The 25,954-nt window shown below is 38.3% G+C and overlaps 1 non-coding gene across 1 annotated transcript; it reads right to left on the reverse strand.

Moving 5' to 3' along the window:
• Positions 1-11,420: 11,420 nt before the first annotated feature.
• TRNAS-GGA (transfer RNA serine (anticodon GGA)) lies at positions 11,421-11,492 on the reverse strand. Its single transcript has one exon. It is a non-coding gene; the product is annotated as a tRNA-Ser (tRNA).
• Positions 11,493-25,954: the final 14,462 nt, after the last annotated feature.

Consider the following 25,954-nt stretch of genomic DNA (forward strand, 5'->3'; position numbering starts at 1 on the left):
ATGGTGATTACAGCCATGAAATTAAAAGACGCTTACTCCTTGGAAGGAAGGTTATGACCAACCTAGATAGCATATTAAAAAGCAGAGATATTACTTTGCCAACAAAGGTCCGTCTAGTCAAGGCTATGGTTTTTCCAGTAGTCATGTATGGATGTGAGAGTTGGACTGTGAAGAAAGCTGAGCACCGAAGAATTGATGCTTTTGAACTGTGGTATTGGAGAAGACTTTTGTGAGTCCCTTGGACTGCAAGGAGATCCAACCAGTCCATCCTAAAGAAGACCAGTCCTGGGTGTTCATTGAAAGGACTGATGCTGAGGCTGAAACTCCAATACTTTGGCCGCCTCATGCGAACAGTTGACTCATTGGAAAAGACCCTGATGCTGGGAGGGATTGGGGGCAGAAGGAGAAGGGGATGACAGAGGATGAGACGGCTGAATGGCATCAGCGACTCGATGGACATGAGTTTTGGGTGAACTCTAGGAGCTGCTGATGGACAGGGAGGCCTGGTGTGCTGCGATTCATGGGGTGGCAAAGAGTCGGACACGACTGAGCAACTGAACTGAAAGGTAGCATTCCACATGCGTCTGGAAAAAATACATCTGTTAGATTAGCTTTTTTCAGGCATAGGTTACAGTGTTGGTGACTGAATTCAATGTCATTCAATCAAAAATATATGTTATATAAGGTGTCTTTGGGTCTTCCCCAGTGGCTTAGCAATAAAGAATCTGCCTGCAATATGGGAGACAGGGGTTCGATCCCTGGGTTGGGAAGATGCCCTGGAAGAGGGCATGGCAACCCACTCCAGTATTCTTGCCTGGAGAATCCCATAAAAGCCTGGTAGGCTACAGTCCATAGAGTTGCAAAGAGTTGGACACAACTGAAGTGAATGAGCATGCATGCAAGTATCTTTAAACAAACACATGTAAAACAAGTTTGTGTATTTATTGGTTAATGAAAATGTGACCACAAGCTCACAGAAAGCCAATGCTATATTTCTCCAAGGAGCAATGGTTTAGTATTCATTACAATAAGTCCCCTACATACAAACCAAGTTGTGAACTTTCAAAGATGCAAATGTACATTGTTATTGCTATTCAGTTGCTCAGTCGTGTCTGACTCTTTGTGACCCCATGGACTGCAGCACTGCAGGTTTCCCTGTCCATCACCAACTCCTGGAGTTTGCTCAAACTCATGTCCATTGAATCAGTGGTACCATTCAGCCATCTCATCCTCTATCGTCCCCTTCTCTTCCTGCCTTCAATCTTTCCCAGCATCAGAATCTTTTCTAATGAGTCAGCATTTCACATCAGGTGGCCAAAGTATTGGAGCTTCAGCTTCAGCATCAGACCTTCTAATGAATATTCAGGATTGATTTCCTTTAGGATTGACTGGTTTGATCTCCTTGCAGTCTAAGGGACTCTCAAGAATCTTCTCCATCACCACAGTTCAAAAGCATCAATTCTTTGGCATTCAGCCTTTTTTATGGTCCAACTCTCACATCCATACTCTCACATATCTCTTTTCCATACTGGAAAAAAGAGCTTTGACTAGATGGATGTTTGATGGCAAAATAACATCTCTGCTTTTTAATACACTGTCTATGCTTGTCATAGCTTTTCTCCAAGGAGCAAGCCTCTTTTAATTTCATGGCTGCAGTCACCATCTGCAGTGATTTTGGAGCCCAAGAAAATAAAGTCTCTCACTGTTTCCATTGTTTCCCCATCGATTTGCCATGAAGTGGTGGGACGGGATGCCATGATCTTTGTTTTATGAATGTTGGTTGAGTTTTAAGCCAGCTTTTTCACATTAGGAGGCCTAATCATATTACTTAGTTTTTGTGTCTGGCATGAACTACTGTACTTTACAAGGTAGTATACTGTGAGAGTTATAATTTTTTCTTGATTTTTTGTGATTGTTTTTTGTGTATTATTTGTGTGAAAAGTAGTGTAAACCTATCATAGTACAGTACTACATTGTGTTAGGTATCTAAGCTAACTTTTTAGACTTATGAACAAATTGGACTTACAAATGCACTCTTGGAACAGAAGTCATTCATATGTAGGGGACTTACTGTAAATCAGTGTTTTGGGCAACTGTATTGAAACTAACTACCAAAGATAATGAGAATTGACTCTGTGTGTGTGTGTGTGTGTGTGTGTGTGTGTGTGATTCCAGAAAAGAATCTGAAAAAACTTTCCAATTTATTTTTTAAAGCTAGCATACTTAGGAAAAACCAAAATGAAACCTGACAAAGACAAAACTAAAATGAGCCTTACCAAACAATTTTACTTATAATTATTTTGGCAGATTAGATTGAATAGCTATTTAGGTCCTCCTTCCCTGCAAGAGGAGCATATATCCCTGTCCACTGTCATGTGGTGTGCAGCATCTCCCCGTGGGAGGAATATGATTCCTCAACTCATTAATAACAAGCTTGGCCTTATAACTGGTTTGATCAATGAAACATGAGTGAGTATGATCCTGTCTCAGTTCTTAGTAAAAGGGTTATACAACTGCAATCAATGTAATTTGTTGGGGAGTGAGAAAGAAAGACATTCTTGTATGCCACAGACATATTGGAGTGGTTTGTTACCTCAGCTTTATCTAGTAAAGGCTGACTCATAAAAAAATGAATGCAAAAATCCTCTAAAAATTCCAATAACTTTAATAAAACATTTGTTTTAATTCAATAAGTTAAATATAAAATATTAATTTAATAAATCTATGATTTATTAAGTCATAGCAAAAATGATTTATTTTGAATTGAACAGTTAACACTAAAAAATTATTAATATATTAAAGCAATAGGTGCAATAAAAAACCAAAAAATTTTCATGATTGTGTACATTGGCTATAAAGATCCATTTGATTAAATCTAAAAACATTTCAAAATAAAAATGCTTAAAACATCCAGATTGAAATGTACATCATTAACTTGATAAAAATTGTTTCAATAGTCAATTTTAAGAGGTTTAATGTTAAGGAACAGTTTTAAAATGCCTGTGCTCACTGCTCTTTTGAACATCATTCTGGAAATTTTAGCCAGTATCTTTCGCAGCACTGTTTATAATAGCCAGGACATGGAAACAACCTAGATGTCCATCAGCAGATGAATGGATAAGAAAGCTGTGGTACATATACACAATGGAGTATTACTCAGCCGTTAAAAAGAATTCATTTGAATCAGTTCTGATGAGATGGATGAAACTGGAGCCAATTATACAGAATGAAGTAAGCCAGAAAGAAAAACACCAATACAGTATACTAACACATATATATGGAATTTAGAAAGATGGCAATGACGACCCTGTATGCAAGACAGGAAAAAAGACACAGATGTGTATAACAGACTTTTGGACTCAGAGGGAGAGGGAGAGGGTGGGATGATTTGGGAGAATGGCATTCTAACATGTATACTATCATGTAAGAATTGAATCGCCAGTCTATGTCTGACGCAGGATACAGCATGCTTGGGGCTGGTGCATGGGGATGACCCACAGAGATGTTATGGGGAGGGAGGTGGGGGGGTTCATGTTTGGGAACGCCTGTAAGAATTAAAGATATTAAAATTTAAAAAATAAAAAACTAAAAAAAAATAAAAAAAAGATTTTAAAATTAAAAAAAAAAAGTGTAATAATACTGTTAACTTTTGAAAAATAGGAGACAAAATTGTATAAAACATTTAGGGAACTTCTTGAAACATAACTAGAATGAACAATAATAAACATATGATTATTATGGCCACAGGAATGAAAATGAATCTACCATAGTCAGTTCCATTTATATATAACCATAACTTATTAGTTCTTTCAATGAAATAAAAGATGCTATTTATAATAATGGCAAAAATATAAATTGTACAAGTCTAAATATATAGATGGACACTTTAGAAATTATGCATATGCATTTCTAATAATTGTGACTAGAATGTTTTAGAATCTAAAATGGCATTAAAATCCAATTTAGAAATTAAGTACTGTGGGCATACAGATGTTGTATTTTCACACACAAACTTCTTTTGAAATAATAAATTATTTGTATATTGAACTATATGGCCCTCCTTAATTCATCTTTCTTCCATTAATCAATGCCTCCTTTTTTAGAATTGCAACTGCTCTTCTTCCTTCTACAGACACTTAATCGTTGTCATAGTTGCATCCTTAAAAATAAGGCATTTTGCTGGGCTAAGAAAGTGAGCTACCCTTAAACAACCTTCCTGTGCCAGGGGATTTACATAGTTCGTTTAATGCTCACCATATCCTAGTAAAGTAAGTAATACTATCCCCATTTAACTCTTCAAGATACATAAAGCTCTCTTTCATAGAAATGTTTTATGTTCCTTTTATCTGCTGTGTCTTCCACAAGTTGTACAAGTACCGTGTTTACATATCCAGCAACTTTGTGAAAGTCTAAGAGAAATTTAGTTACGTCACTTAATTCCACCAGCAGGTAAAAATTTTGACTTATACATTGTGTGTGTATCTTATCGCTCAGCTGTGTCTGACTCTTTGAGACACCATGAACTGTAGCTCACCATGCTCCTCTGTCCATGGAATTCTCCAGGCAAGAATACTGGAGCAAGTTGCCATTCCCTTCTACAGAGGCTCTTCCGGACCCAGGGATTGAACCCAGATCTCCCATACTGCAGCAGATTCTTTACCATCTGAGCCACCAGGGAAGTCCCCATTTATACATTGCTGCTGCTGCTAAGTCGCTTCAGTCATGTCCGACTCTGTGCGACCCCAGAGACGGCAGCCCACCAGGCTCCCCGGTCCCTGGGATTCTCCAGGCAAGAATACTGGACTGGGTTGCCATTTCCTTCTCCAATGCATGAAAGTGAAAAGTGAAAGTGAAGTCGCTCAGTCGTGTCCAAATCTTAGCAACCCCATGGACTGCAGCCTACCAGGCTCCTCCATCCATGGGACTTTCCAGGCAAGAGTACTGGAGTGGGGTGCCATTGCCTTCTCCGAATTTATACACTACTAAATGCCAAACAATGCTTAAACTATCACACAATTGCACTCATCTCACACGCTAGTAAAGTAATGCTCAAAATTCTCCAAGCCAGGCTTCTGCAATATGTGAACCGTGAACTTCCTGATATTCAAGCTGGTTTTAGAAAAGGCAGAGGAACCAGAGATCAAATTGCCAACATCCGCTGGATCATCGAAAAAGCAAGAGAGTTCCAGAAAAACGTCTACTTCTGCTTTATTGACTATGCCAAAGCCTTTGACTGTGTGGATCACAATAAACTGTGGAAAATTCTGAAAGATATGGGAATACCAGACCACCTGACCTGCCTCTTGAGAAATCTGTATGCAGGTCAGGAAGCAACAGTTAGAACTGGACATGGAACAACAGACTGGTTCCAAATAGGAAAAGGAGTACGTCAAGGCTGTATATTATCACCCTGTTTATTTAACTTCTATGCAGAGTACATCATGAGGAACGCTGGACTGGAAGAAACCCAAGCTGGAATCAAGATTGCCAGGAGAAATGTCAATAAACTCAGATATGCAGACGACACCAAGTTTATGGCAGAAAGCGAAGAGGAACTAAAAAGCCTCTTGATGAAAGTGAAAGAGGAGAGTGAAAAAGTTGGCTTAAAGCTCAACATTCAGAAAACGAAGATCATGGCATCTGGTCCCATCACTTCATGGGAAATAGATGGGGAAACAGTGGAAACAGTGTCAGACTTTATTTTTGGGGGTCTCCAAAATCACTGCAGATGGTGACTGCAGCCATGAAATTAAAAGACGCTTTACTCCTTGGAAGAAAAGTTATGACCAACCTAGATACTATATTCAAGAGCAGAGACATTACTTTGCCGACTAAGGTCTGTCTTGTCAAGGCTATGGTTTTTCCTGTGGTCATGTATGGATGTGAGAGTTGGACTGTGAAGAAAGCTGAGCGCTGAAGAATTGATGCTTTTGAACTGTGGTGTTGGATAAGACTCTTGACGGTCCCTTGGACTGCAAGGAGCTCCAACCATTCCATTCTGAAGGAGATCAGCCCTGGGATTTCTTCTGAAGGATTGATGCTAAAGCTGAAACTCCAGTATTTTGGCCACCTCATGTGAAGTGTTGACTCACTGGAAAAGACTCTGATGCTGGGAGGGATTGGGGGCAGGAGGAGAAGGGGATGACAGAGGATGAGATGGCTGGATGGCATCACTGACTCGATGGACGTGAGTCTGAGTCAACTCCAGGAGTTGGTGATGGACAGGGAGGCCTGGCATGCTGCGATTCATGGGGTCTCAAAGAGTCGGACACGACTGAGCGACTGAACTGAACTGAACTGAACTGATTGTTCTTTATTTTGTATTGTATTCAGTTCAGTTGAGTCGCTCAGCCATGTCTGACTCTCTGCGACTCCATGAACCATAGCATGTCAGGCCTCCCTGTCTATCACCAACTCCCAGAGTCCACCCAAACCCATGCCCATTGAGTCGGTGATGCCATCCAACCGTCTCATCCTCTGTCATCCCCTTCTCCTCCTGCCCTCAATCTTTCCCAGCATCAGGGTCTTTTTAAATGAGTCAGCTCTTCACATCAGGTGGCCAAAGTATTGGAGTTTCAGCTTCAGCATCAGTCCCTCCAATGAACACCTAGGACTGATCTCCTTTATGATGGACTGGTTGGATCTCCTTGCAATCCAAGGGACTCTCATTAGTCTTCTCCAACACCACAGTTCAAAAGCATCGATTCTTTGGTGCTCAGCCTTATTTATACTCCAACTCTCACATCCATACATGACCACTGGAAAAACCATAGCCTTGACTAGATGACCTTTGTTGGCAAATTAATATCTCTGTTTTTTAATATGCTGTCTAAGTTGGTCATCATTTTCCTTCCAAGGAGCAAGTGTCTTTAATTTCATGGCTGCAATCACCATCTGCAGTGATTTTGGAGCCCAGAAAGATAAAGTCAGCCACTGTGTCCACTGTTTCGCCATCTATTTCCCATGAAGTGATGGGACCGGATGCCATGATCTTCGTTTTCTGAATGTTGAGCTTTAAGCCAACTGTTTTCACTCTCCTCTTTCACTTTCATCAAGAGGCTTTTTAGTTCCTCTTCACTTTCTGCCATAAGGGTGGTGTCATCTGCATATCTGAGGTTATTGATATTTCTCCCAGCAATCTTGATTCCAGCTTGTGCTTCCTCCAGCCCAGCATTTCGTGTGATGTACTCTGTATAAAGTTAAATAAGCAGGGTGACAATATACAGCCTTGACGTACTCCTTTTCCTATTTGGAACCAGTCTGTTGTTCTATGTCCAGTTCTAACTGTTGCTTCCTGATCTGCCTACAAGTTTCTCAATTACTTAATTTATTTCAAAACTATGTACTTATAATGAAAAAAATGTTTAAACTCATTCCTAAATATTGACATTTCTTTCCTATAAGGGCTTTCATAGCTTGTTTGCACAGAAGGTGGGGGGCTGTTGAGAACCTCATCAACTTGTGGCAAACTGCTCTCTCTCTATTTAATTGGATACATATCTGTATCTCTCTATACATGTGTATAAATGCCTATATATATGTATTTATATATCCATGTATGTACCTATCTCTAGATTACTTGAGTAAGAATGATTTCATTCTGTGAAACTATCTACATCTATATAGATTACTTAACTGCCCAATAAAATGAAACATGCACCTTCATACAATGTCTGTCTACACTATGTTTCCATATTATATCTAAATGTGCAATTCATAAAATACTAGTTAGGAGTGTCTGGTTTCTCCCCTGGTCTTCATCTGCCCTTATTGTCCTAGTATTTTTATCTTCTGTGACCCTTTTCTGGGTCTCATACTTTAAAAAAATGATTACGTTTTTCAAATTTATCATCTCCTTGTATCAGGAATAGAATATAATTGGCAAAAATTTGCAATCTGTTCCATAGGCTCAAATTTAGAATTTTAATGTACACAGGATAAAAAACTGGACTCATGCAAGTCTTGCTGAGTATCCCCATTTCTTATTGCCTGGAAACTTAAATATAGAACCTAGGAAAGTTTGTTTTTGCCTAATGTGGTTGTACTCTGAATATTGCCTGCTACAGTTGCCTATTAATTAGATTTTTTTCCTTTCTCTGCTTTGCTTTTAACTAATGACAAAACTTCTACGCTGTGACCTTCCTCAAAAAGTTGTCTTCAGCCTCCCCACTTCAGTATTCTCATGTTAGTTTCTATGTCAGTTTTACATATCCCATTAAGAGTGCTCCACCCGGGGGTTGTGTTTACTGGTGTAAAGTCATCCACTGATTATGCTTTGTATTTAAATATCTGTGTTTCCCATTAGACTATGAGCTTCTCAAGGGTAATGATTATATCCTGTTTATGTTTGTGTCCTCAAGACTTAATATGATACAGAGAAGACACCAAGTAGATTGAGAGAATTAGTGTAAAGGAAAATGTTAATAACCAGGAGGAAATAACCCAAGTCCTAAGCATACAGCCAAAATCTGTAACTTGGAGCAATTCTATGTTCCATTCACTCAGCTATGGGAAGTAGGCTGAGCTATTAGTACCAATATCCTTTTCTTTTCATTATTTCCTACAGCATTGGGCTCTTCAGGTACTCAGTGAGCACTTCTTGATGGATATAGTATTACTTTGGCTTTCACATTCCTCTTGGTCAGGCAAAACCATTGCCTAGAAATTATCCTTGATTAGCACTATATTTACAGTATCACCCATGAGCAGAATGTCATCCACGAGCAGAATGGGATACTATTTTCTGACTTTGTGTGTGTGTGTTGGGGGGGCAATGAATATGTATTGATAAAACTTTTTGAAAGTGTCCTCATGTGCTTTAGCATTTTGCTTTGAGAACCATTGCTCTCCCAGAAATATTCTCCTTTGAAAAAAGTAATTATCCCAAGGCTGTAGTCTCTAGTTCACAAGATACCCAAAGAACAGAAATAATATACTTTACTTTTGTGTAGTACAAGGGCAGTGAGTGAGCTGTGTGAAAGGAACTCACTTTACACATGCAAGAGATTAGGGCCGTAACTGCTACAAATAAAGGGATGTGCATTAAATTTGGAGTGTTCAGTATTGTATAGAACACAGAGGTAATTTCAACCATAAAAAGCAGGAGGAAGCAGGCTATTTGCCAGAGTTTTTTTTCCTTTTTTATGCTTTTATTCAGTTTATTTAAACTGAATTTAAAAAACCAGTTCATTCACTTTCCCTACTCCTTACCCTCTAACCTCTTAGAAACACCAGTCTGTTTTATGTATCTATGAGCTTGGGTTTTGGAGAGATTTTTTTAGGTTTCACGTGGAAGAGAGATCACACACATGGTATTTGTCATTCTCTATCTGACTTATTTCACTTACTATATGCCTTTTAGATCCATTTGTGTTGTTGCAGATGACAGACATCCCTCCTTTTTTATGGCTGAATATTATTCCATTGTATATACCACAGTCTCTTTATTCATTTACCCACTGATGGACACTTAGGTTGTTTTATTTTCTGACTTTTTGAAATGACAAGTTCTGTTTAGTTTTTTTAGTTGGTAGAGACAAGGAGAGTAAGCCAATCCTGCTTTCATAATGTGTATTTGTAGCCATGGCAGATGTAAAATTGAGTTCAGAAATCCTAAGAGAGAAGAGCTTACACATAATTGCATATGATGCACTAGTATTAGAAGGGAACTTCACATAAAATATCTAGTTAAGAAGAATAATTGCTCCCATTTCTTATTTTTCCCGGGTGATGTTCACGTAACATTCTTATCATCAATTGACAAATTCACTAGAGGTAACAAAATTGCCCAATTAGCCAAAAATATTTGCACCAAACAATAGATATTCCAAATAAGCTACCCTAAAACGGTCATTTTCCCTGTCTAATTTTTTGAACATTATGCTTGAAATATTGAAATGTACCACATTTCTGTCTCAGGATTATGGGTGCTTTAGCAAAAAAGACCAACAACTCTTTTCAATGGTACCCATGACTATTTTGACAAAATATCATGGAGAAAACATCTTGCTTAATGAAGTAGATACTCTTCTCTAGAGACATTCCTACATCATTTGTAGTTTTATAAAGTTTAATTACTTTCCTTCCAAACCTTACTATATTAAACTTGGTGTCAGATATCTTTCAGTAACTCCATAGTTTAGGATTTATAGATTGAGCTTGAGAAATAGATTGGGAATATTCAACTCAATATATCTAAGTATGTTTATATCAATTTACTGTAGATGCTTTTATTACATGTAAACATAGCAAAGGATGCATAAAAGAATAATTTCTAAATCTTTATAAGCAAGAAGTGAGCAGAATTTGTTTTTGTGGGTGATAGGTAGGTGATATGAAATCTTAGAATTATTTTAATATCCACAGTCCTTGCTAGACTATACAATTCCATGTTAGGTATTTCTGTCATTTTCTATACCCTATGCTTAGTCTTACCATAGCACATGGCATATGCTGCAATAATTATGCATAACAAATCATTCCAAACCTAGTGGCTTAAAACATAAGCACATTGATCTCACTCATCTGTCTTTGTGCCAGTTGTGGTTTGACTTACATCAACTGGACTCTGCTTCAAACTCCAGGTGGGCTGAGCTTAACTGCAAGTAGTGGCTTAGACTGAGGTTGGCTCCACTTGACTTTTAACCTCTGTCAATAACTATGAAGGTTCAGAGATTATATCCTACTTATAGATTAATACATTACTTGTAACAGTTCCATAAATGCTGGCAGAAAACTGAAGACCTTTTGGTCAGTGACAGGACTTTATTATTTGGTATTACTGCTATTATTATATTATTGTATTTGATTGATTGTTCATACCATAGCAGACAGAATGAGATTCATGGTTCCTTGGTTTCTCTCACTCCTTAAGCTCCGTGGGCATGATATGGAGGCAGCTGGATGCTATTCACTTAGTGGGTCTGTATCACAGTTGAAGAAGTCTGAATTTAGGAAAACCAGTATTTTAAAAGGAGGCTCCTAGTAAACTTGACTAACCATTGTCCCAGAAGGAAACATTATTATTTTGGTCAAGAATCTTCCCCCTGTCTTAGAGGGAGATACAATCTTCAACTTCAAAAGCCCCTTTGCTCTACAAACATCCAAGCAAAGATATTCTGATAAAAGCTGTTAGTGCCTTTTGCCAAGAAAATGTGTTAAAATGCAAGAAATTCCATGAAAAATTGTTTCTAAATATCCTCCTTGGACCAATGGTTATCCAAGGTACATTCTTCTCATATTGAATGTCATGAGAATATCTGCTAACATCCCACTGGGTAAAGTAAGGTAGTAAGTAAAGTCGCTCAGTCGTGTCTGACTCTTTGCAACCCCATGGACTGTAGCCTACCAGGCTCCTCCCTCCATGAGATTCTCCAGGCAAGAGTACTGGTGTGAGTTGCCATTTCCTTCTCCAGGGGATCTTCCCAACCCAGGGATCGAACCCAGGTCTCCCGCATTCCAGGCAGACGCTTTAACCTCTCAGCCACCAGGGAAGCTTACATAGTTAAGTCATACCACTGAGCCCAAAGTCAGTGTGGCAGGGAGTGTATATCGCCCTATGTGTGAGAGAAGAATGGATATTTGCTGAATAATAACCCAATCTATTACTCATAGAATACTGAAATGACTTAATTTCTCCTTCACACTAATGCTTATTGTGGATAAAGCCTATGTTTTATTCACCACTGCATTTTTCATGCACTGTCAAATTATTTCAGTAGGTGAACAGTGTGTTTTCTTTTTGCTTAGTAAATGCATGTCTAAATCAGAATGTTTGACATAATTAAAGTGGCTTTAGAGGTTTTGTACATTTTAAATGTTAATCTTCATTTTATTAAGACCATTTATGTCTGTATCTTTCACGTGTTAATTAATTAGTGCCTAATATGATGGTAAACCTCTGTCCCATCAACTAAGAAATTCGCATTCTTCTTCTTTTTTTTTTTTTTCATTTCACTTGAGTCAGATCATGGAGATGAGTGTTTAGATGTCTATGCATGCTTGACTCTAGCAGCACATGTGCTTTGGCTGAGCCTGGGGGATGGGAGTTTCAATAATGTGCTGCCATCTGGCACATAATACCCTCTTCATTGGTACTGGAACAAAATCACATTTCCTACTTCATTAGAACATGCCCATGTATATATCACCTTGTACATTTTTGGTCTGCTAAGCTGAGGTTGCCATCTGCACAGATGTGCAGGAAAATTAGCATTGCTATGGAAATTACTTTAAAAACACCTTTGCTTTTGTTTTAAAAATTATTTGTGTAGGTGTATATTTGTATGATGAGGTATATGTATCATATATATATATGGTAAGATCACTTATAATGTCAATTTAGAAGTAACCACAGATAACATTTTAGAGTTCATTTTTCTCAACTTTTGTTTATGTGTTTGTATACAAATAGGTATGTATATATATGGATATAGATATATATATGTGTCCATACTTAGATGTGGATTTAGATTGATGAAGATTCGAATTCTTATATTTTATATGTAATTCTATATTATGGAATTCTTTCGATGCCATCTTTTGAAATGACTGCTTAGTGTGCTCCTGTATGAGTGTAGCATAATTTATTTAACCAATTTTCTTACAAATCTATTTGCTATGAAAACAGAACCTATAAATTAAGGTGATTTAATGCAATGAAACTTTATTTGTTCCTTATGTTTATGGTTAATGTAAGACTTTCTACTTGATGACCCAGACCTCTACTGTCTTGTGATTCTTCTCTTTTATAAGACCTTTTAGTCAGCTGGAGGTTAGGAAAAGAGCATGAGAGATCTCTCATGGGAGATTTTTACCACTCAGGCCTAGAAATAGCATTCATCACTCCTTTTTATAGCTAAAACCTTTTCACAGTGGAAGAAAGAGATCAAATCTGTGACAAGAGAGCTAGCTATCTTTATCAAAAAACTATATTTTTTTCACTAAAATAAACATCACTATGAAAAAAGTCTTCAGTCTTCTGTGTTAAATTGTCCTTTTATCTATAACATACTTTGCTTAATATATTAGTCTTATAAAATTTGACCATTGATTATACTTTTTATTAGCAGGAACAATCCCATTAGATTTTTTACTTAAATTTTACTTTTTATGATAGTAATTTTAGCTTATTTCCTTTGTTTGTATTTTTTGCCATTTAGTTTACTTAAAAATTTTCAACTACAATAAATGTGTTTATGGTAATTCAAACAATAAAGTGGTATATATTACAAATTAATTTATTTCTCTTCAAATTTTTGTCATTCATGTATCAAAGATAGTCAGTATTCATAAGTTACCCTATTTTCTAGTGTAATTTCCCTGTAATATGTGTAAATGTGTGATTTTTTATTAAAATTATATTATATCCTATCTTGTAGTAATATTCACATTCTTTTCTTTGCTTAATAATAGGTCTAATTCATTCTTTTAAATAATGATCACCAAAAGTTTGTGATATTTTTGCCTCTTCAGATCATCAGGAACATTTTGGTGGAATCCTCTGTTAATCAACATGAAATAATCTCTTTGTTTTTTGTCTCCTTGGTTATTTGGAAGTTTAAGTCATTGTGAGGGAGGGCATGAGTTTCCCTCTCCTGTTAATGTCCTTTGGCCACTATTTGTTGCTGATTTCTATGTATTCTCTCTATATATATATATTCTGGATTATATTTTGTGCTTTATATATTTTGCACATAAGTCTTTCCATCTGTCAAATATCTTCAACACTGCAGATTTTTTGTCCTAGAGATGTTGTATATTTTGATGCAGTTGAATTTATGAAAGCTATTCTTATGAAGCCTTTGCTTCATTCTTCTGTAAAGTTTTGATGTTAACATAGTTATATTTATCTATGAGTTGTGAATATTCCATGTTTAATAAAGAAGTCCCTTCTCAATCTTAAAGTCATTAAGTTATTTCACTTTTTTATAATAGTTTTGATTTTTTTCACATTTAGTTCATTACTCTATCTGAATCTTATAGAAAGCCAGTTGTCCTAGTGGATTGATTGAATAGTTCATTCATCCCCCTTGTTGTATTTTCTGATACTTATCAAGTTTCCAGACATACTTGAGACCCTTTCTGAATATCTTACCATGTTTCACTGATTTCTCTTTGAAAACAAAACCTGTGTTGACTAATATGTAGTATTTAGTAATGGTAATATCTGCCTCCTTGTTCTCCTTCTTTAGCATTGTCTTCTCTCTTTTAGAGTCCTCTACTTTCCATGTGTTCTATACTGCCCAATCCAAATACAGTTGGCCTCAGGGAAGTCTAATATCACATAGGCAGCTTGAAAGTTCTAAAGATGTACCTATGACTCATGTTTTCCAGACCATATCTTAGAATCCTGCTGTTTTAAACTGGGAGATCTAGTACCTTAAATTTCACAACTCTTCATTTTGGGGCAAACCACTGTAGCTTCAGGATCTCCTTGTTATATGGCAAATACACTTCCAGGGGAATTAATCATCAATGCTTTTTCAAAATCATTGTATACAGCAATCATATAGGATTGTTTCCTAGGATACCAGGCTAATGGAGAAAAGAGACAAAATGGGAGAAGTCTTTTTTCTTTTTAAATTATTTATTTTATTGGAGGATAATTACTTTACAATATTGTGATGGCCTCTGCCATTCATCAACATGAATCAGCCATAGGCATACATGTGTCCCCACCATCCTGAACCTCCATCCCACCTCCCTCCCTACACCCTCCCTCCAGGTTGTCACAGGGCACTGGCTTTGGGTTCCCTGAGTCATACATCAAATGCCCACTGGCTATCTATTTTACATATGGTAATATATCTGTTTCAATGCTGTTCTCTCAAATTATCCCACCCTCTCCTTCTCTCCCATTGTATTCAAAAGTTTGTTCTTTACGTATGTGTCTCCTTTGCTGCCCTCCACATAGGATCGTCAGTACTATCTTTATAGATTCCCATATGTATGTGTTAATATATGATATTTGTCTTTCTCTTTCTGACTTACTTCACTCTGTATAATAGGCTCTAGGTTCACCAACCTCATTAGAACTGACTCAAAAGCATTCCTTTTTATAACTGAGTAATATTCCATTGTGTGTATGTGCAACAACTTCTGTATCCATTCATCTGCTGATGGACACCTAGATTCCTAGATATTGTAAATAGCTATTGTAAACAGTGCTGCAGTGAACACTGGGGGTACATGTGTATTTTTCAGTTATGGTTTCCTCAGAGTGTAAGCCCAGTAGTGGGATTGGTGTGTCATATGCTAATTTTATTCCTAGTTTTCTAAGAAATCTCCATACTGTTCTCCTTACTTGTTATATCAATTTGTAGCCCCCCAACAGTGTAAGAGGGTTCACTTTTCTCCACACCCTGTCCAACATTTATTGTTTGTAGACTTTTTGATGATGGTAATTCTGACCCTTGTGAGTTGATACCTCATTGTAGCTTTGATTTGCATTTCTCTAATAATGAGCAATGTTGAGCATCTTTTCATAAGTTTATTAGCCATCTGTATGTATTCTTTGAAGAAATATCTGTTTAGGTCTTCTGCCTACTTTTTGTTTTTCTGGTATTGACCTGCATGAGCTGTTTGTATATTTTGGAGATTATTTCTTTATCAGCTGTTTCATTTGCTATTATTCTCTCCCATTCTGAGGGTTGTCTTTTCACCTTGCTTATAGTTTCCTTCATTTTGCAAGAGCTTTTAAGTTTAATTAGGTCCCATTTGTTTATTTTTGTTTTCATTTCCATTATTCTAGGAGATGGGTCACAGAGGACCTTGCTGTGATTTATGTCAGAGTGTGTTTTGCCTATGTTTTCCTCTAAGAGTTTTGTAGTTTCTGATCTTACATTTAGATCCTTAATCCATTTTGAGTTTATTTTTGTGAATGATGTTAGGAAGTGTTCTAATTTCATTCTTTTACATGTAGTTGACCAGTCTTCCCAGCACCAATTGTTGAAGAGACTGTCTTTTCTCCATTGTATATTTTTGCCTTTCTTGTCAAAGATAAGGTGCCTTATTTAGGGAAGACTAAGAGAGATTATGAAGTTTCTACTTAGAAAAGACTGTCTTAGATGGAGTCAGTGTGGGGTGGTGGGGAGGGGATGCCCTGTTTGGAGGAAGAGCATGACACAGGTTTCATTGTCCTGGTCAGGAACGGGTGTGTGACTAATGTACACAGAGTGATTTGGAAAGGGAAGGTTTGAATAGCTGCAAAAGCAGACTGCACCCTTTTCCTCATTGGTAGATGAACCATTTCCTCATCTGCTGCAGGAGATGAAGCGCCGGGCAGCCAGGGGACATCTACACATCTGTGGCTTTGGCAGGCACATTGACATGAGGGATGTGGGAGGAGTCACTTGCAAGCTTGGGAGGAAAGGAGGTGGAAAACGTGCTCAGTACATCTTTTCACCCAGAATTTTAGAAATATACCTTTCTGCATCTTAAGTTTACATGCCATTTAGTTAGTATAGAAACTCAGGAAGTATTTCAAATAATGAATGGGGCCTTGAGGTAGTTGGAACACCAACTCCACAACACGAGTTTGAATGTGACACTAGCCTTAACACTTCAACTCTTGGAAACATGTGCTGGGAATTTTAATCTCCACAGATCATCAGAATTGATTTCTATTGTTGGCACAAAATCCATTTCTGACTTTGGTGAGCATGAAGAAAATAGAGTGGTTACTTTGTCCTTTCAGTAGCGACCGAACTTGATCCCCTGAATCTTGTGCTCACCGTGGAGCTTGCTGGATCCCCCAACCAGAATCCGTGGCTGAGAGAAAGATGGACTCCACATCTGGGCAGCAGTGCCTCAGGTCTGTGATGGCAGTGTCCATCAGCCTGCGGCATGACCTGCTCCTGAAACTGCATCTGCCTTCCTGCTGGGGGTCTGCCCTTCATAAACCCTTAGTAATATTGCAAAAATGTGTTGATAAAAACTATAGTAGAGTTACTGTAAAATATACATCCATTTAAAACTTGTTTAAAACTGTCACTTCTAAAAGAGACAAGTGGAGGACACAGCTCCACCAGAAAGTGAAGAAACTCTTTCCCTGACTCATAGGTTCCTCTCAGTTTTGACTGACAACCTAGGTCTGGGAGAGTAAGAACCTGCGGGGAGCGTGGATAAAATGAAGACGCATGTAGCCCTGCCACGCGGGTCTCTCTGCGCTGTGTTTCTGCTCCTCTCCAGGCAGCTGCTCAGAACACCCTTCTCTCCTTCCTTTTCAGCCCCTGCATAGGTCTGTGACCTTCTTGTCATAACGTTTCTCTGGAAATGAGAACAGCTGGCTGCTGCCAGTCTGACTGCAGGACACGTGCTAGGAAAGCAGAGGATGAGCCGGAGATGAGGAACGAGCTGCAGCGGGGCCACCGACGCTGGGATGCAGGTTTCCCAAGTTCTCTGTAGTTGCCACGGATTTGCTTGGTACGTGCTGAGCCTCAGGCACTTGGCTGTGTTCTGATATCACACCCTTTGAACTTTTCATCTTCCATGGTAATTTCACATGGTTTTAGAGATGTGAGCTAACTCAGATGAGCTGAACGTTATGAAATGGGGAGAACAGCATCATAAACAAGGCCAGCGGTTTTCATACTCAGGCATCAGGGTAAGCACAGATTGCGCCTTAAGACAATTTCACCTCTCGCAGTCCTGCCAGGAGGAGATTGATGAGGACCACTCCCGAAAGACGAGGACAGACTGAAGGTCAGAACTTATGAAATTCACACAAGTTCACACAGCTGGAGAGTTTGAGGCTGGAATTTGAATCTGGGGTGTGACTCCAGAGGCTGCGCTAAACCTCCGGTGTGCAGTGACCACGAGTGTTCATCTTACAAACTGTCACAGTTTTTGAATATGGGGGAACTGAAGTATTTCAGAAGTGAATTCATTCTTTCTGTCAACATATGTCTATTTTGCTTACTCTGTGCCAGGCAGTGCTCTGAGTACAGGAGTTATGGCCACAAACAAGACAGAAGTCTCAGAGATCATAGCCTTGCGGATGGATGAAAAAATGAGTCCCCTAGTTCACCGGGTATATTTGTTGGCACATTAGTGAACTGTTTTCATAAATCAATGAGTGGTGTGAATACTGCAAATTTAGGCTGCAAGAATCAGTGCTTTAATCATTGATTTTCATCGTCATCGTGACAAAAACAGCATCTTATTCTTGTGAGTGACTCCCTAGCTGAGCACAAGGCCTTGATATCTGCCTCTGGTGGTACCTCAAAAATTGTTTCTGTAATGACAGTCTGTTATGGACATAAAAATTTATGTGCGTTGCTTTCCATTTTTTTTTAAAGATGGCCATTTGTTCTTGTGAAAAATATAAACCAAGTCTGATTCTTAATAATTGATCATTTGTTTTTTGAGTAATTTTATAACCAGGTTTGATTAGGATTGTGGAATTTGAAAGCAATGCAATATTTAAATAATTACTGGATTAAAAGAGGTGTCTGAATGCTTTTTCTTAACTAAAAATATTCTGGATTTATTTATTTTCAGTAACAAAAATAGCAGCAGCATTTATGCCCTGCCTTTTCATTTGTTTGTTTGTTTTACTATTTGTAAGTAGGAGCTTTGTAGTCCAGAATCTCATTGTGCATTTGTCTGGAACACTGATTGACAACTATTACTCTTCTCTTTATGTAAACGCTCCCTTCCACCAGAGGGAAATAATTTTCCATTGTTTATTTCAGTTTTGTATTTTGGATGTTTTGAGAGGTAATTGTACTGTTATTGTTGTCTTTGAATGAAAAAGACCAAGTGAAAAAGTTGCCAAATTGCATGTCAGCCAGTGTGAGTGTGGACACAATATCAGGACTCAGTTGCAAAGGAAGGCTGGGAGGACGACATTTGCCTGAGAAAGCAAGCTGTCTGCACTCTCCTCATAGCAGAGGTCAGTGGTGGAGAGTAAAGTGGACGGACACAAGAATACAGCCTCCATTTTTAAGGATGTAGACTTTCAGAGCTTGAAGAACCCTGGAGATGGGTATTTCCCTAATTCCACAGAGTAATGATCAAGATGATCAACCCCTAAGGAGTGTGGTTTTCCTTGCCTTCTTGTAAACGTGGAGGTTGGAGTGAAGGCAAGACTAGAATCCAGACAGCCCGAAGCTTGTGCGTTGTTCCTTCAGTTGATGAATTTATTCCTTATGCACTGAGCAGAGCTGGGCTTGAGCAGACAGGCAGTCACAGTTCTCATCCTCAAGGAGCATATGGTCCAGATCAGACGGCCCATTTACTCTGAGGTGAGGCCGACTCAGAGCAAATATCACAGAGCACTCTGAAGTGATGAGGATGCAGCATCTATGGACATGGGGCGGAGGTGGGGGATGTGGGGGTGTCTGGATAGGAGGGAGCCCTGGAGCACAGGAGAAACCATCTTAACAACCACACCAGCACCCTCAGTGTTGAGTTCAGACTCCTCACTGAAAACCCCTTCAGAACCAAACAAACAAAAAGACACAATTAATTTACTGAAAACTGGATATTACAATAATAGCCAGGAATCAGTGTGATCAGGAGCATGCAGGAGAAAACGAAACAGAACAAGCCTGCACTCAGAGGACCACAGCTGCAGAGTTTCTTGGAACCCTTGGAGCATGATGCCCAGAAAAATAAAATGTCCTTTGTTAGTGTCGGGGAAATAGAACAAAAAACATTTCTTACTTTCAGGAAATCTTGCATTTGTATCAAAGCACCAACCTAAGATGATAATGTAATGAGGCTCAGATACAAGGGCTTAAAACCCACAAAGCGAATTGGAAGCCACTCCTGGCTTCTGCCAAGACTTCCCAACATCTCTAAGGTCGCATCTACATTGAGTTTATCCCTCCAACACTCTATGCAATTCCAGCAGAAGTCACCAGATGGGCTTGGGTCCTATCGGGCCACTAGATTTCTCAAAGATAGTGTGTTAGTTGTTGATAATCATTTAGCTAACTAGATTCCCTCTCCTCATTTAAGCTTATAGTATACTAGACATTATTTCAAATACCACTCATTTACTATTTAAAAGTGTATAATTTTTTCCAAACCATCTTATGGGCAAAGGAAATTTTTAAGTCTTTTCTAAAATTTAATACAGTTTAAAAAGTAATAAAATTGGACCAAGGTTCCTAAATAAATACATATTTTAATGACTATTTAATCTGACCTCTTAGCAAACCACTGAGATTTTAATTTTAAATACTACTTGAAGTGAAGTCACTCAGTCGTGTCTGACTCTTTGCGACCCCGTGGACTGTAGCCCACCAGGCTCCTCTGTCCATGGGGTTCTCCAGGCAAGAATACTGGAGTGGGTTGCCTACTTAACTAATATAAATTTATCTCAAGTTAATAGCATAGGCCCTGCTGTAATCGAAACTAGAGCCTTTTTTTTCCTTATGTTGAAACCATTAGGAGAAAAAGACAATGTCATAGAGAAATACAGCAGAATGCAGTGATATCAGGAATCACTGAGGCCCCGCCCTCAGATCTTAACCTTCAGATCACAAGCACTGAGGAAATGGAGTCTGTGAAAGGAACAGGGAGGCTCTGCGGTGCACATGGAGAAATCTCTCTCCTCTTCCAAGCCCATGTGCTCAAGTCCAGCCCTGTGATAATCTCCTTTATGTCAAATTCCTCCTAAAAACCAGCATCAATTTTTGTTTGTTTTTGATTCCAGATTGGAACATCTATTGTTCCTCAACAAAATTCATGATACAAACAAACAATTTTTGTTTCAAGGCACTGAGATCTTGAGACTGTTTTTTCCTGGAGTGCAAGCTAGCGTAATCTAATTTAGTCACTTTCCAGGTACAAAAGATGTATTAATGAAACTAGCATTCAAGATAAGGGAGGCTGTATTGGAAGTCTAATTGAGGCCATGGATTTCTTGAGTTGGTTCCTTCCTGGTTTGTCGCTTATTCATTTCCCTGTCTTAAAGTATAATAGGTGTAGTTATAACACATTGATTTGGCCGATCTGTAATAGGACATGGAAAGATTCTGATCTTTCCCCTCTAGGTCACCACCTTGGACACAGACAGACTGCAAATCTCTGTGATGACTCCCATAGGGTCACTTCTCCAACAGGTTCTCAACAGTCTATGAGAACCTCATCACTCGACTCATTCCAGGCATTCATGTCACAAAATTTCCTGATGAAAGTGACAATGATTGGCAGACTTGTTTGCAGCTGGAAATAGGGGCCAGGATTAGAGGCACCAGAGTTTAATGATTCTGCTGATACTGGCCTTTGTGACTAGAAAGATGTGACCGATCCACTCCCCTGCTTTAAAAGGAAAAGACTCCTGCCCTACCTCTTTTCCTATTTGAAAGTTTTTCCTCAAACTGAAAGTATACTCATCAGAAGTGGAAAATTGTTATCTTTAAGGAAATATCACAGCCCTTGTTACAATAGTTTTACAGAAATACATCACAGCAAGGTGCATGGGTTTGTAGAGAGGACTACCTTAGCCTAAAGTCTGAAAGTGGATTCATTCTCAGCAGTCAATATTTGTCAGTATCTGGTGTAAATTGGTTTCTGATCCTATGTGATTAGTATTAGTTGTGGACATTATCTTCTCAGTGGTTACATTATTACTTTTTCTCTACCTAAGTTTATACTGATATCCACAAATAGAGCAGCTGCCTGCCCAGTAGTTTAGCTATAGTGATTCCTTATGCTGTATAATTCCTCATGCTGTATAATGGAGTAATTGTAGTTAAGTACGTTACAAAATTCATGAGACATAGTTTGTTCACAAACATGTGCTTTGTTTTCTGCCTTGGGTACCAAAGAAACATTTGTCTCAATATGATTGTCATTATATTTCCCTTAAATCAGTCCCTCCTTTTGCATTCCCTGGCTTGGTTAGTGAAATTTTATTCCCTTCCTGGTAAAGGCTGGACTATAAACTATAGCCAAGTTTGAATAATTTTGCTCTCTTGCATACACAGCACAAAGTTCCCTTCATTGAAACTCTATGATCTCTTGTAGGATCATTCCCATGTCACTTTCTTCAAGTTCATCTTCATTTATGGCACTTAATGGGTCCCTTTTCTATTCTTATATTGTCCTTGTCCTGACCACATAGTATTTTAGAGGTCAGTTTCCCCTGCTGGACTGTGAGATTTTTAAAACTTAGGTGCCTCAGTGTCTCCAGATCTCAGGACAGAGTCTGCGAACTAATGATTTCTCCATAAATGGCTGTTGAATGAAGAGTTTCTTACTTCATTTGCAGCTGCTAGCCTCTCCTCCTAGGCATCTTCACAAGCCATGATGTTAAATTCTTAAGGTAAACCACCATTCATTTATTAAGAAATAAGAAGCAGTGTTGTGTATTAACACATATATATGGAAACTAGAAAAATGAAATTGATGAACCTATTTGCAGGTCAGAGATAGAGATGAAGACATAGAAAACAGACTTGTGGATGCAGCAGGGGAAGGAGAGGGTGGGAAGAATCGAGAGAGTAGCACTGACATATATACACTACCATGTGTAAAACAGAGAGCTGGGGGAAGCTGCTGTACAGCTCGGGGCTCCGTGATGACCTAGAGGGGTGGGATGGAGGGTGGTAGGAGGGAGGCTCAAGACAGAGGGAATAAATATATACACACTTACGGCTGATTCACATTGTTGTATGGCAGAAACCAGCATAACATTGTAAAGCTAAAACTCCTAGAGGAGAACATAGGCAAAACACTCTCAGACATAAATCACAGCAGGATCCTCTATGATCCACCTCCCAGAATGCTGGAAATAAAAGCAAAAATAAACAAATGGGATCTAATTAAAATTAAAAGCTTCTGCACAACAAAGGAAAATATAAGCAAGGTGAAAAGACAGCCATCTGAATGGGAGAAAATAATAGCAAATGAAGCAACTGACAAACAACTCATCTCAAAAATATACAAGCAACTTCTGCAGCTCAACTCCAGAAAAATAAACGACCCAATCAAAAAATGGGCCAAAGAACTAAATAGACATTTCTCCAAAGAAGACATATGGATGGCTAACAAACACATGAAAAGATGCTCAACATCACTCATTATTAGAGAAATGCAAATCAAAACCACAATGAGGTACCACTTCACACCAGTCAGAATGGCTGCGATCCAAAAATCTGCAAGCAATAAATGCTGGAGAAGGTGTGGAGAAAAGGGAACCCTCCTACACTGTTGGTGGGAATGCAAACTAGTACAGCCACTATGGAGAACAGTGTGGAGATTCCTTAAAAAATTGCAAATAGAACTACCTTATGACCCAGCAATCCCACTTCTGGGCATACACACCGAGGAAACCAGAATTGAAAGAGACACATGTACCCCAATGTTCATTGCAGCACTGTTTATAATAGCCAGGACATGGAAACAACCTAGATGTCCATCAGCAGATGAATGGATAAGAAAGCTGTGGTACATATACACAATGGAGTATTACTCAGCCGTTAAAAAGAATTCATTTGAATCAGTTCTGATGAGATGGATGAAACTGGAGCCGATTATACAGAGTGAAGTAAGCCAGAAAGAAAAACACCAATACAGTATACTAACACATATATATGGAATTTAGGAAGATGGCAATGACGACCCTGTATGCAAGACAGGGAAAGAGACACAGATGTGTATAACGGACTTTTGGACTTAGAGGGAGAGGGAGAGGGTGGGATGATTTGGGAGAATGACATTCTAACATGTATACTATCATGTGAATTGAATCGCCAGTCTATGTCTGATGCAGGATGCAGCATGCTTGGGGCTGGTGCATGGGGATGACCCAGAAAGATGTTCTGGGGAGGGAGGTGGGAGGGGGGTTCATGTTTGGGAATGCATGTAAGAATTAAAGATTTTAAAATTTAAAAAAGAAAAAACTAAAAATTAAAAAAAAAAAGTTTTTAAAAAGAAGATGTAGATTTCATAGTGTAGTATTCAAAAGCTTTCTTAATTTGCATAACTTCTCAAATCTTTCCCAAATCGTTGTTCCAGAAAACCCACAAGAGAGCTCAGCTGTATGCCTTGCATTCTTCCTTGTATCAGTCTTACCTGTGCTTTGCTTATGCTGTTTCCTCTGCCTCATTTCCCTGTTTTTCTTCATCTTCACATTTCAACTTTTGTCTCTGTTTTTAATAAAATTGAAGCATATTAATAGTTGGATGAGCAACTAAACTGAACTGAACTGAATAGTTGATTTATAGTGTTGGTTTCTGGTGTTTATCAAAGTAATTCAGTTTATATATATATATATATATATTTATTCTATTTATTTCCATTTATATATATATTCTTTTTCATATCCTTTTCCATTATGGTTTATTACAGGATATTGAATATAGTTTATATGCTATACAATAGGACCTTGTTTTTTTTAATCTATTTTATATATAGTAGTGTGTATATGTGGAGAAGGCGATAGCACCCCACTCCAGTACTCTTGCCTGGAAAATCCCATGGACAGAGGAGCCTGGTAGGCTGCAGTCCATGGGGTCGTGAAGAGTCAGACATGACTGAGCGACTTCACTTTCATTTTTCACTGTCATGCATTGGAGAAGGAAATGCAACCCACTCCAGCAGCAGCAGTGTGTATATGATAATCACAAGCTCCTAATTTATCCCTCTCTATCCCCTTTTCCTATTAGTCACCATGTTTGTTTTCTGTCTGCAAGTCTATTTTCTGTTTTGTAAATAAGTTAATTTGTACCCTATTTTTTTTTTGTACCCTATTTTAGATTAGTCTTTCTCTTTGTGACTTACTTCACTTAGTATGATAATCTCTAGTTGCATCGATGTTGCTACAAATTGCATTATTTCACTCTTTTTATGGCTGAGTAGTATTCTGGCAACCCACTCCAGTATTGTTGCCTGGAGAATCCCAGGGACAGGGGAGCCTGGCGGGCTGCCGTCTATGGGGTCGCACAGGGTCAGACACGACTGAAGCGACTTAGCAGCAGCAGCAGTATTCCATTGTGTATATATAGACCACATCTTCTTTTTCCATTCATCTGTCAATGGACATTTAAGTTACTTTCATGCTGCTATGAACATTGGGTTGCCTGTATCTTTTCAAATTAGATTTTTCTCTAGATACCTGCCCAGGAGTGGGAATGCAGTGTCATACAGTAAGTAGCTCTATTTTTAGTTTTTTAAGGAACCTCCATACTGTTCTCCACTGTGGGTGCACCGATGTATATTCCCACCAACAGAGTAGGAGGGTTCCCTTTTTCTACACCCTCCCCCACATTTATTATCTGTAGATTTTCTGATGACAGCCATTCTGACTGGTGTAAGATGATATCTCATTGTCCTTTTGATTTGGATTTCTCTAATAATTTGCAATGTTGAGCATATTTTCACATACCTAATATCCATCTGTATGTCTTCATTGAGGAAATGTCTATTTAGATCTGCGTATTCTTTTGATTAGGTTGTTTGTTTTTTGTTGTTGAATTATATAAGCTGTTTGTATATTTTGGAAATTAATCCCTTGTCAGCTGTTTCATTTGCAAGTATTTTCTCCCATTCCATAGACTGTCTTTTAATTTTCTTTATTGTGAAAAAGCTTGTAAGTTTGATTAGGTCTCATTTGTTTGTTTTTGCTTTTATTTCAATTTCCTTGGGAGAGTGACTTAAGAAAACATTGCTATAATTTATATCAGAGAATCCTTTGCCTATGTATCTTCTAAGAATTTTATGGTGTCATGTCATATATTTAAGTCTTTAAACCATTTTGAACTTTTTTTGTATATTATGTGAGGAATGTTCTAACTTCATTGATTTACATGTGACTGTTGAGCTTTCCCAACACCACTTGTTGAAGAGACTATCTTTTCTCCATTGTTTATTCTTGTCTTTTTTGTTAAAGATTAATTGACTGTAGGTGTGTGGGTTTATTTCTGGGCTCTCTATTCTGTTCCACTGATCTCTATGTCTGTTTTTATGCCAATACCACACTGTTTTATTACAGTAGCTT

This window comes from Ovis canadensis, chromosome X (assembly GCF_042477335.2).
Source record: "Ovis canadensis isolate MfBH-ARS-UI-01 breed Bighorn chromosome X, ARS-UI_OviCan_v2, whole genome shotgun sequence".
NCBI lineage: Eukaryota > Metazoa > Chordata > Mammalia > Artiodactyla > Bovidae > Ovis > Ovis canadensis.